Source organism: Salvelinus alpinus, chromosome 38, assembly GCF_045679555.1.
Source record: "Salvelinus alpinus chromosome 38, SLU_Salpinus.1, whole genome shotgun sequence".
NCBI lineage: Eukaryota > Metazoa > Chordata > Actinopteri > Salmoniformes > Salmonidae > Salvelinus > Salvelinus alpinus.
Genome location: NC_092123.1, coordinates 11531025 through 11542362, shown reverse-complemented (window position 1 = coordinate 11542362; position 11338 = coordinate 11531025).

Genomic DNA, 11338 nt, shown 5'->3' with positions numbered 1-11338 from the left:
GGGGGAACTGAGAGTGAAGACATTTTATGTCAGACCCAGGTGTGACTCTCATGAAATCCTAACCCTAACCCTCCATTCTCTTTCCAAGAAAAGTCATATACTATATGCAGGGGTATTCAACTCTTACCCTACGAGGTCCGGAGCCTGCCGGTTTTCTGTTCTACATGATAATTAATTTCACCTACCTGGTGTCCAAGTCTAAATCAGTTCCTGATTAGAGGGGAACAATGAAAGAAAAGAGTAGAACTGGCTTTGAGGTCCAGCTTTGAGTTTGAGGGTACTATAGGGTGATCACATGGGAAATAATAGTGGAAAGCTCAGGAGGTATGATCATATACTGCAGGCAGGCTTATGGCCACACAATGTTTTGATGTTTTGTTTGCTCTCTAAATCACATGAAGGACACCCCCCAACACGCACACTGGACCGTGTTGCACACACACACTCATTTGATCAGAGGCCATGACTCAGCCTTTAGCTTTTTTAACAGTCTGAGTGCTCCAACCTCAGTGAACCTCTCAACCTCTGATGAGAGAATGTTATTGTTTCAGCCCCTAGTCAACAAGGCCACAGGGGCTCTCCCAAAAAAAACGAAAAACCCCATAACTCAATGGGGCGACTCGCCAAAAACCCCTTGACCAAGGTGCTTAACCTCAGTTAAGGTCCTGGTATCCAGGCATATCAATAGGCTCTGTCTGTGGAATGTTAAAACCAAGGCGAACCTGCAAAGCGAGCCGGAGACCATAGTCATGCAATAATCCAATAACACACTGACGCAGGGTTTATTAAACTAAGGGGTCGAAAAAGGTCACGATTTATATGAATACATCTGTAATTACACACTATTTATTCTTAATTTGGGTAGTTGGAGGACAATTTGGATCATGAGAAAAGCCGTCAATTTGTCATTTGGGTCTTGAAGAAGAAAAAAGAATAAATAACCTGCTCTAATGAAAGCCAAGTGACGATAATGAAGCTATTAATTTATTATATAGGAAACCCCCCCCCCCCCCCACATCATGTTTACAGTATGGAAACGCGCGGGCCAATAATAGTTCTTACCGAATTAGAATAAGGACGTTAATAGTATGTAGGTTACCAAACGTTTCTTTGGGAATGGGGTCCTGGTCGGGTTGAACATTGTAGACTCAAATTCCCATGGTCCTCCTTGGTTGCCCAAACACTGGTTCTCACGGCGTCGGTGTTGGCACAATCAGAAGGCTTTATCTACTCTCCCTGTTCACCCAGTATGAGTGACAAACAAACTCTTTCTATTCACTGGCGGCGGTGGAAGCTGGCCGAGAAAGGGATTGTTGTTGAATTTCTCGAGATAATCAAATTGCGCTCGGAGGACTAGTTCTGTATTCCTTACCATACCTCCAGACCTAACCTCGAGATCTCTTACAAACCATCATCCAGACCCCCAGAGACCTCCAGCAGGCCTGCACCACATCTTCTGACCCGTTTCTGAACAGGTGTTTAGGGGGGGGGGGGGGGGTTGTAGTGAGGGCTTTGTTGAGGCTGTGCGGGTGAATACTGCTAGAAGGATACAAAATGTATTTGGGTGGAACATTCATATTAGCATTAGCAAATGGGCTTGGGACCCGTGTGATGTTTTTATTGAGGACACAATGTATTTGGTGGTCGGTTGCGTTGTACAGTCAGTGTACTGGTGCAGTGAAAGGATATTGGCTGGTCATGTGTAGTAGTATTAGTTCATGGTTGATTTGTATTTGTGTGAAGGGATTATGTAGTTTTATGCACCTGTTGCTCAGTCTTGTGGTCAACAACGGGGAGTTGTGCATTGCTAAACCAAGATACTTGACCGTGTGTGTTTGGTTTACAAAGAGCAGCCCTCTTTCAAAGTTGTATTTGTCAAGTACAGTGAAATGCTTAACTTGCAAGCAGTATTCAACATCAAAATAGTATAACTAATAAAATATAAAACATGAGAAATAAGAAATTAGAGAGGAAGCTATATTCAGGTTCAGGGCCAGTACCAAAATTACAGTGTGCAGGGATACTGGAGTATTTGAGGTAGATATGTACATGTACGCAGGGGATAATAGTATAGTAAACAGCATGGCAGGAGCATAAGTGGTGGGTGGGTGTATGGTGGTTGTGGTGAGTGTGTTTAGTCTAAGTGTGTGGGTATTAGCCTAAGTGTGTGGAAGTGAGTGTGCGGGTGTAAGTGTGTGTCAGTGTAAGTGTGAGCGTGTGGGTGTTAGTGTGAGCGTGTGGGTGTGTGGGTGTTAGTGTAAGTGTGTGGATGTCAGTGTCAGTCTAGGTATGATAGGTACACTGAACAAAAATATAAATTCAACATGTAAAGTGGTCCTATTTTTCATGAGCTGAAATTAAAGATCCCAGAAATGTTCTATAATTACAAAGAGCTTATGTCTCTCAAAGTTGTTTATTTAATTTATTTAACCTTTATTTAACTAGGCAAGTCAGTTAAGAACAAATTCATATTTACAATGACGGCCTACCAAAAGGCAAAAGGCCTCCTGTGGGGACGGGGGCAGAGATTAAAAATTGAAATTTTGTTTTATGGATATTCTCCTACATTAATTTCACCTTTCCACAAACTTCAAAGTGTTTCCTTTCAAATGGTGTCGAGCATATGCATATCCTTGCTTCAGGTCCTGAGCTACAGGCAGTTAGATTTGGGTATGTCATTTTAGGCGAAAATTGGAAAAAAGGAGCGGATCCTTAAGATTAAGTCAATTCTAGCAATTACATTTACTTAAGTATATTTAGAACCAAATACTTTTAGACTTTTTCTCAAGTAGTATTTTACTGGGTGACTTTCACTTTTACTTGAGTAACTTTCTATTAGTGGTATCGATACTTTTACTCAAGTATGACAATTGGGTACTTTTTCCACCACTGCCAGGCGGTGTCTGAGGAAGGCCCAAAAATTGTCAAAGACTCCAGCCACCCAAGACATGGACTGTTCGCCTGTCTGGCAGGCGGTACCGGTGCATCAAGGCTCAGACCAACAGACTCCTAAACAGCTTCCATCTCCTGGCCATAAGACTTTTAAATGGCTAACAACTACTGCTACACCTACACTGTAAAACCAAGTGCTTAGGATCTGAACACATAACTAAACACTTTCCTGTAACACTTTTTAAATGGGTCAAGGCATTTCGAATTTCAATGGAAACGCGTCATAGTGTATAGACTGTAAACAACAGAACATGTTTATTTGCTGTAACACTTAAACATATGAACACGTTTATTCTGCACAAGGCATTTAAGTTTTAAACACAACACTGGGGGTGTCATTTTAACACTGTAGGGTGTAAAGCCATATTTGCATATTTCCCAGCATGCCTTTTGAGTGAATGTAAGAGATACACACCCATGACTGTGTTTATTAGTGATAGAGACATGGTTGTTGCATTCAATAACTTCTATTCCTGAAGCCTTAAGTATCAAAAGTAAAAGTATAAATCATTTCAAATTCCTTATATAAAGCAAACTAGACTGCACCATTGTCTTGTTTTTAAAATGTACGGATAGCCAGGGGCACACTCCAACAGACATCATTAACAGACATAATTTGCAAACAATGCATTTGTGTTCAGTAAGTCTGCCAGACCAGAGGCAGTAGGGATGAAAACGTGTTCTCTTGATAAGTGCGTGATTTGGACCATTTTCCTGTCCTGCTAAGCACTCAACATGTAACGAGTACTTTTGGGTGTCAGGGAAATTGTATGGAGTAAAAAGTACATTATTTTCTTTAGGAATGTAGTGAAGTAAAAGTAAAATAGTTTCAGCCTCCTGAAGGAGAAAAGGCACTGCCATACCTTCTTCACGACTGTGCAGGTGGGAGAGGACCATGTTAAGCCCTCAGTGATGTGGACACCGAGGAACTTTGTGTGGGTGCATGTGTGTGTGTGCTTGCGTGCATACCTGTGTATGTGTACATGCTTGCGTGCATACCTGTATGTAAATGCATACATGTGTGTGCGCGCATATGTGTGTGTCGGTTCGTAGCCTGGTCTCGTGGTTAGACCGTTTAGACCTAGGCTCCAGGATCAGTGAGCAGTAGGAATCTGTTTGTTTGGCTTGTCTGGATCTGTCTCTTCCCAGCTCGGATCACTGGAGCATGGGATGGGAATTTGACCACCAGGTGGGTCTGTGGTCTGCACATGTTACCCATCCATGGTCTTCCTGATCACTAGCGTTCCTGAGAATCCTATAGTATTCCATATAATGGGAACTGGGAATGCTGACTCTTGTCCTCATCCATCTTGCTTGTGCAGTATGTCAACACAAAGTGTTGATTCAACACAAACACACGTACACTAACACACAAACACATACACAAATACACACTACACGCGTGTACACAGACGTACACACACATGTACACACTAAAACAAACACACAGACACATACCTCCATCATCCATGTTGATGTTTCTGTGTATGGCACCATTGGCCCCATTGACTGTCAGTATTTGCACTGTGTAATGTATGGTCTTGCTGAAAGCTGTGGCATAGTGTGCTACAGAAGAGTGTGGAAGAGATGAGAAGAGATGTTGACAGGACTGTACTCCTTGAGAAGAACCACGGTCTTACTTTGACTCTTAGAAGAGACTGGAACCTAAGAGATCAACACCCGTAACTCCTAACTTGAGATCAACACCTGTAACTCCTAAATTGAGTCCGACACTCATAACTCAGACTGTAAATCATGCTTTTAAGTCAATGGAAGATTTGCATGGACATTTGAATAATGCACACAGATTATTTTTGAAGTTAACATCTGGTCCTCTCTCTGTCCCTACCCTATGTACTTCCATAGAGAGAGAGTGCATCATTATTTCCTACTCACATGTCTCCAGCCTATAGGCCAGCCTGCTTAGTCTGGCCTCATTAAACTAGCTCCTAACCCCAATTAGCCCTCTTGGATGGAGGATGGGGTGTGGGAGTGGGTTTGTCCACTCTAATTCAAGGAAAGAGAGAGAGACCATTGTTTCAGAGGAACTCCAGACTGGGAGTAGTAGTCAGTCCCCCTCCTTCTCAGCCCAGAGCACATAAAATCCCCAGGAAGGATTATTAGCATTAAAGCGCCATTCACAATAAATACACCATTAAATGGCCTCCCTCGATCGCCTCAGGGGAGCCCTGCCCAACGGCAAACTTTTAGGGCAAAATGCTGCAAGGGAATATTAGATTAGTGCTTTCCCCCTGGTGTGTTTGACATGTAGGGCAGGGGGGTTGAGGGTAAGCCGTACTGGCCACATTCGAGAAGGAGGAAATGTGTGAAGGGGTCGGAGACAGGGGAGCAGTGGTGAGGGGAAGAGCACAGGCCCTGTATCCACAAAGCATCTCAGAAAAGGTCTTCGGAATCCTGTTTTAAGACTATAAACACTCCCAGCTCAAGAGTACGTTTTAGGGTGATGTTAAGACACTACCCAGACAAACTCATAAAATCAACTCATAAAAGTTTATCTCAGCTGGTAATCACAACAGTTTGAGATACCGCAAAGGAAAGATAGTGATGACGCTCATTGACATTGTTGCAAATTGAGGATGAACCAGCTAGCATCGTCAGCTGTGAACCCTGTAGCACGCTTCAAACAACCGCGGTGAATGTGACTTTTTTTTTACAATAATCATCATTATTTAGACACACTCGTATCGCCCGTTTTATCAACTCTAAATCGCTTTGACACAGTAGGCATCAAGTCACTTGCAGATAATGTTGCATACAATCTTGCATACAATGTTTGAAAGGCATAGCCGCGGGAAGTATGGGTGCTGTAGCATCACTTGAACAATCTGGAAAAAAGAAAATATATTGAAATATTTTATTGTTTCACAAAAGTAGTGCACTGGGCCTTTACTAGTCCTGTATCAGCGGACCGATATCGTGCAAAAAAGGTTTTTCCTGCCCCCACCCTGTCGGTAAAGAGATCGCATCAGCCCCACCCCCAAACATCTTCCTGCAGCTATGTTGAAAGGTCTATAATTTGAACACAATCAACGTTAACATAAGCCCTAGATGCCTTTTAATTATCCAATTTATAGGCATCCCAATTTAGACATCGTTTTTAACAACGTGATGTCGCGCTCCAAATGGATAACTTTAAATAACATGATAATTAAATCATCAAAATGTGTTTTATTTATTAGCCTAGTGGTCATAAGTATTCATGCATATCATGTGAAATGGGCCTAATGTGAAATCATTGTCAAAAGCACAAGAGATACTTTTGCATGTAGGTCTAGATTATTTATGGATTGATCATAGGCCTATAGAAATATCAAAACATTATTTGAACAACTCCAAAGCAATTGAATGTGGCGCAGGAACCCCTGACTTTCTGCATTATCAGGACACCTGCTGGTAACTCTTAACTGGTTAGGACAGCTCCTGAGCATAGCCGCGTGAAGTAGGGTTGCTGAGGGTGCTGCAGCACCCGCTGAAAAATTTAATCAAAACAAAAGTAGTGTACTGGGCCTTTTCTAGTCCTGTATCAGCGGACCAATATAGTCATCTGTAGCGCGGTCCAAAAGAAAATCAGCATCGGCCATGATAACTTCAAGTTTAAATGGTTGGCTAAAAATAACTACCAATCTAAAAATTGTTAGCTGACAGGCCTAATTTAGTCCTGTCAGTGACTGACATAACAAGAGGAAAATTGTTGAATAATGGACAACCAAATATCAAAATTGAGTATTCTAGTATTTTTACTGTCAATAGTAAGTTGAGACCGCGACTGAGTTCCCCCACCAAAAATTCTAATTATGTCGCTTATGCCTGGAACCGGCCCAGCCTGGTACTCTGCTAATGTCAGTAGTGTCTGGGTAGATCTTAGACCACCAGTACAGTGCCTTCGGAAAGTATTCAGACCCCTTCACTTTTTCCACATTTTGTTACGTTACAGCCTTATTCTAAAATTGATTAAATTAAACATTTTCCTCAGCAATCTACAAACAATACCCCATGAAGACAATGTGAAAACAGGTTTTTAGAAATTTCTGAAAATTTATTAAAAATGAAAAACAGATACCTTATATACATATGTATTCAGACCCTTTGCTAAGAGACTCGAAATTGAGCACAGGTGCATCCTGTTTCCATTGATCATCCTTGCGATGTTTCAACAACTTGATTGGAGTCCACCTGTGGTAAATTCAATTCATTAGATATTATTTGGAAAGGCACACACTTGTCTATTTAAGGTCCTACAGTTGACAGTGCATGTCAGAGCAAAAACCAAGCCATGAGGTCGTAGGTATTGTCCGTAAAGCTCTGAGAAATGATTCTGTCGAGTCACAGATCTGGGGAAGGGTACCAAAACAGTTCTGCAGCATTGAAGGTCCCTAAGAACACAGTGGACTCCATCATTCTTAAATGGAAGTTTGCAACCACCAAAACTCTTCCTAGAACTGGCCGTCCAGCCAAACTGAGCAATCAAGGGAGAAGGGCCTAAGTCAAGGTGACCAAGAACCCGAAGGTCACTCTGACAGAGCTCCAGAGTTCCTCTGTGAAGATGTGAGAACCTTCCAGAAAGACGACCATCTTTGCAGCACTCCACCAATCAGGCCTTAATGGTAAAGTGGCCAGACAGAAGCCACTTCTCAGTAAAATGCACAACAGCCCGATGAAACCAAGATTGAACTCTTTGGCCTGAATGCCAAGTGTCACGTCTGGAGGAAACCTGGCACCACCCCTACCGTAAAGCATGGTGGTGGCAGCATCATGCTGTGGGGATGTTTTTCAGTGGCAGGGACTGGGAGACTAGTCAGGATCGAGGGAAAGATCAACGGAGCAAAGTACGGAGAGATCCTTGATGAAAACCTGCTCCAGGGGGAAGGTTCACCTTCCAACAGGACAACGACCCTAAGCACACAGCCATGACAGCGCAGGAGTGGCTTCGGGACAAGTCTCTGAATGTCCTTGAGTGGCCCAGCCAAGCTCAGATTTGAACCCGGTCGAACATCTCTAGAGAGACCTGAAAATAGCTGTGCAGCAACGCTCCCCATCCAACCGTACAGAGCTTGAGACGATCTGCAGAGAAGAATGGAAGAAACTCCCCAAATACAGGTGTGCCAAGCTTGTAGTGTCATACCCAAGAAGACTCGAGGCTATAATCGCTGCCAAAGATGCTTCAATAAATTAGCAAAAAATATGTTTTTGCACCGTCATTATGGGATATTGTGTGTAGATTGACGAGGGGGGAAAAACTATTTAATACATTTTAGTATAAGGCTGTAACATAAAATGTGGAAAAAGTCAAGAGGTTCCGTACGCACTGTATGTAGCAAACGTAACTTAAGTAGATACAGTGCCTCAGTGGGTTGGACAGAACATAGTGCTAGCATCACATGTTGAATCGATACCAACAAAGAGCAAATACACTATGTCCAGCTGTGACCAATTGTATTCAGTATTTCTGTTGTTGTTATTATACTTTGTTTGTTTGCTTGAGACTGCCTGGAGTACCAGATGGGCAGGCGTTTGCACTTTTGGGACTATTCCATTGGTTCAACTCATCCAAGCAAACTCAATCAAGCACCGCTACAGTTCTCGCAAAGATTTCAGATCCATTTTTTCAGGTCTAGGATTAACACGAAAATCCCTCATACAGCTACCCCTAACAACCCCAAAATACCGCAACACCCCAATGGCTAGACCTCTGTGGTGATAGGGCTGAATCCAGGCGAGTGGTGTATAAGTGAGTGATGCTGGGGGTCTAGTAGTGTCAACATGGGGAATGTGTGAGCCAGTGCCCTGCCTGCCAGACAATCAGTTAAAGGCACCAACAAACATGCCACTGGACACCGACGTCAGTTCAACGTCTAGTTTTGATTTACATTTGGTTGAGTTGTCAACTACTGTGAATTCAACATAAAATGAACAAATAAATTCATCATGTCATTGGATTTAGATTAAAAGTGTGAAAAAAAAGAGAACATTCCTTTGTTGATGACTTTTTGCAAATCCAATTAGTTTTCCACGTTGATTCAACGTCATCACATTGAATATATTGGTTGAAATGACTTGTAAACAACGTTGATTCAACCAGTTTATGCCCAGTGGGATGCTAGTAGCGGCCTACGATTGGGCCTGGGCTGAATTCTGCCACTAATTTACAGGAACTCTAGGTCTGTTCTGCACAGAACAATGGCCACTGTGTGAAAAGACTCTTACGCTGGTATTTGGTTTGTCCCAAGTAGCTGAATGGAGTCTGGAGTTGGGTTTGGAATGTGGATATGAAATAGTGTGTGGGGTGAGGTCCGTGTGTGTTTGTTGGGATTTCTGTGGGATTTCTGTCAAACAAAAATGTTTAACAGTTACACAACTATTAACATACTAACGATACATACTCCCTTCTTTCACTCACCAACGGAGTCTGAAGAGGATCTTGAATTGCCAACCTGTGTGTATGTGTGTGTTGTTTTTTAGACTTCCTTACTCTTGACCCTTAATGACCAGCCCAGTGCAGACCAGCCTGTGTAGGTCAGTAGTTAGCTTTGCTGTGGATGAATGGCATTACCACTGAGTCGTGTTATGGTGGTACGTGTTGTTGTGATTTGCGGGTTGACTCACAACCTGCAGAGCGCGCAGGTTTAGGGTCATTAAATATTGTGGGGATGAAGGGCGGGTGGGTTGAATAAATAGAAAACAATACCTTACACAATCTTGAAAATAAGAATTTGTTCTTTAACTGACTTGCAAAGTTAAATAAAGGTTAAATAAAATTAAATAAATGTATAATTCTTGTACAATTTATATCTATAGGCTACATTGAGGTTTTTATTTCATTATTTTAAGCTATCTGGCATTAGTGCGTAAGTCTAAGCTTCAGGGCCTAACTGTACTTGCACCAAATACCCTACACGGCAATCGCCAAATGCTTTGGGGAACAGGCAGAAAAATGTATCCATGGAGGCAAAAAGGACACTGTCAGAGTTGAATTCAATAAGAGAAACGCTGAGAAATGGAATAGAATATAAAGAGATAGGAGGGCCTGAAAAGTAATATTTGGGAAAGATTTGGTGAAGAGGTAACAGAGGATGATAACAGTGCCTAATATGTTAATTTAGTTTATTAGGATCCCCATTAGCTACTGCACATGCAGCAGCTACTCTTTCTGGGTTCCACATAAAACGTACAAATACATGACAAAGTACAGAACAGTAATAGATACGAACAACATAAGATATAACATTACATTCAAAAGTTGTACGTATATGGGAAAAACACACTAAGACACAACAAAAATACTATTGACACACTATTCATATATACATATTCATATTCTTATATCCAGCACAGTTAAATTTGATCTTTAGAAAGAGGAGAGGTTCTGCGATACAAGATGTTTTTGAAAGCTGAACTCTGCCTGAGTAACCTCTGGTGGCAGAGCATTCCACCATGCCATGACTGTATAAATAACTGAGAGACGCATTAAATCTGTTTTTGGTTTGGGTACCCTGAAGAAACCCATAGTGGTGTGTCTGGTGGGGTATGTAATGTATGTTTGAAGTGTATGCGAATAGATTATACATGTGGTTAGGCATTTTTAACACACAAATGTTTCTTAAAAAGACTAGAAGAGAAGTAGTGAATTTTTCCTCAACCATGAAAGACTATCGTGCATGTTGTTGATGTTAGGTCTGTGTGTGCAGTTAACGGTAAGGTGTGCTGCTCTGTTTTGAGCCAGCTGCAGCTTTGCTAGGTCTTTATTTGCTGCACCTGACCATATTACCGGACAGTAATCAAGATGAGACCATATCAAAGCCTGAACATTTAGTACAGTTGATTATTGTGTCAAAAATGCAGAAGATCTTTTTATAACAGACATACCTCTCCCCATCTTCACAACAACTTTTTCAAAATGACTTGACCATGATAACTGACCATCCAATCATAATCCTAGGAGTTCAGTTTCTTCAACTCATTCAATGGTCACACCCTTTATGCACAACTTCCGGTTGAGGTTTCGGTCTAAGAGAATGCTTTGAACCAAATACAATGCTTTTGGTTTTAGATGTATTTAAGACCAGTTTATTGTTAATTACCCATTCTGACACTGGTGGTAACTCTTTTCTAAGACTCGGTGGCTGTAGGTGCTGATGTGTAGAGTGTTCAATCATCAGCATACATAGTGATTTTAGCTTCTTGACAAGGTGCAAATCATTTGTAAAAATAGAGAAGAGTAACGGCCCAAGGCAACTGCCCTGAGGGATCCCGCAGTGTACATATCTGATGGTAGAGAAGCTTCCATTGAAGAATCCTCTCTGAGTTCTATTGGATAAGTAACTCTCCAACCATGTGATGTAAAGTCATAACAAGTGAGTTTTTTTTC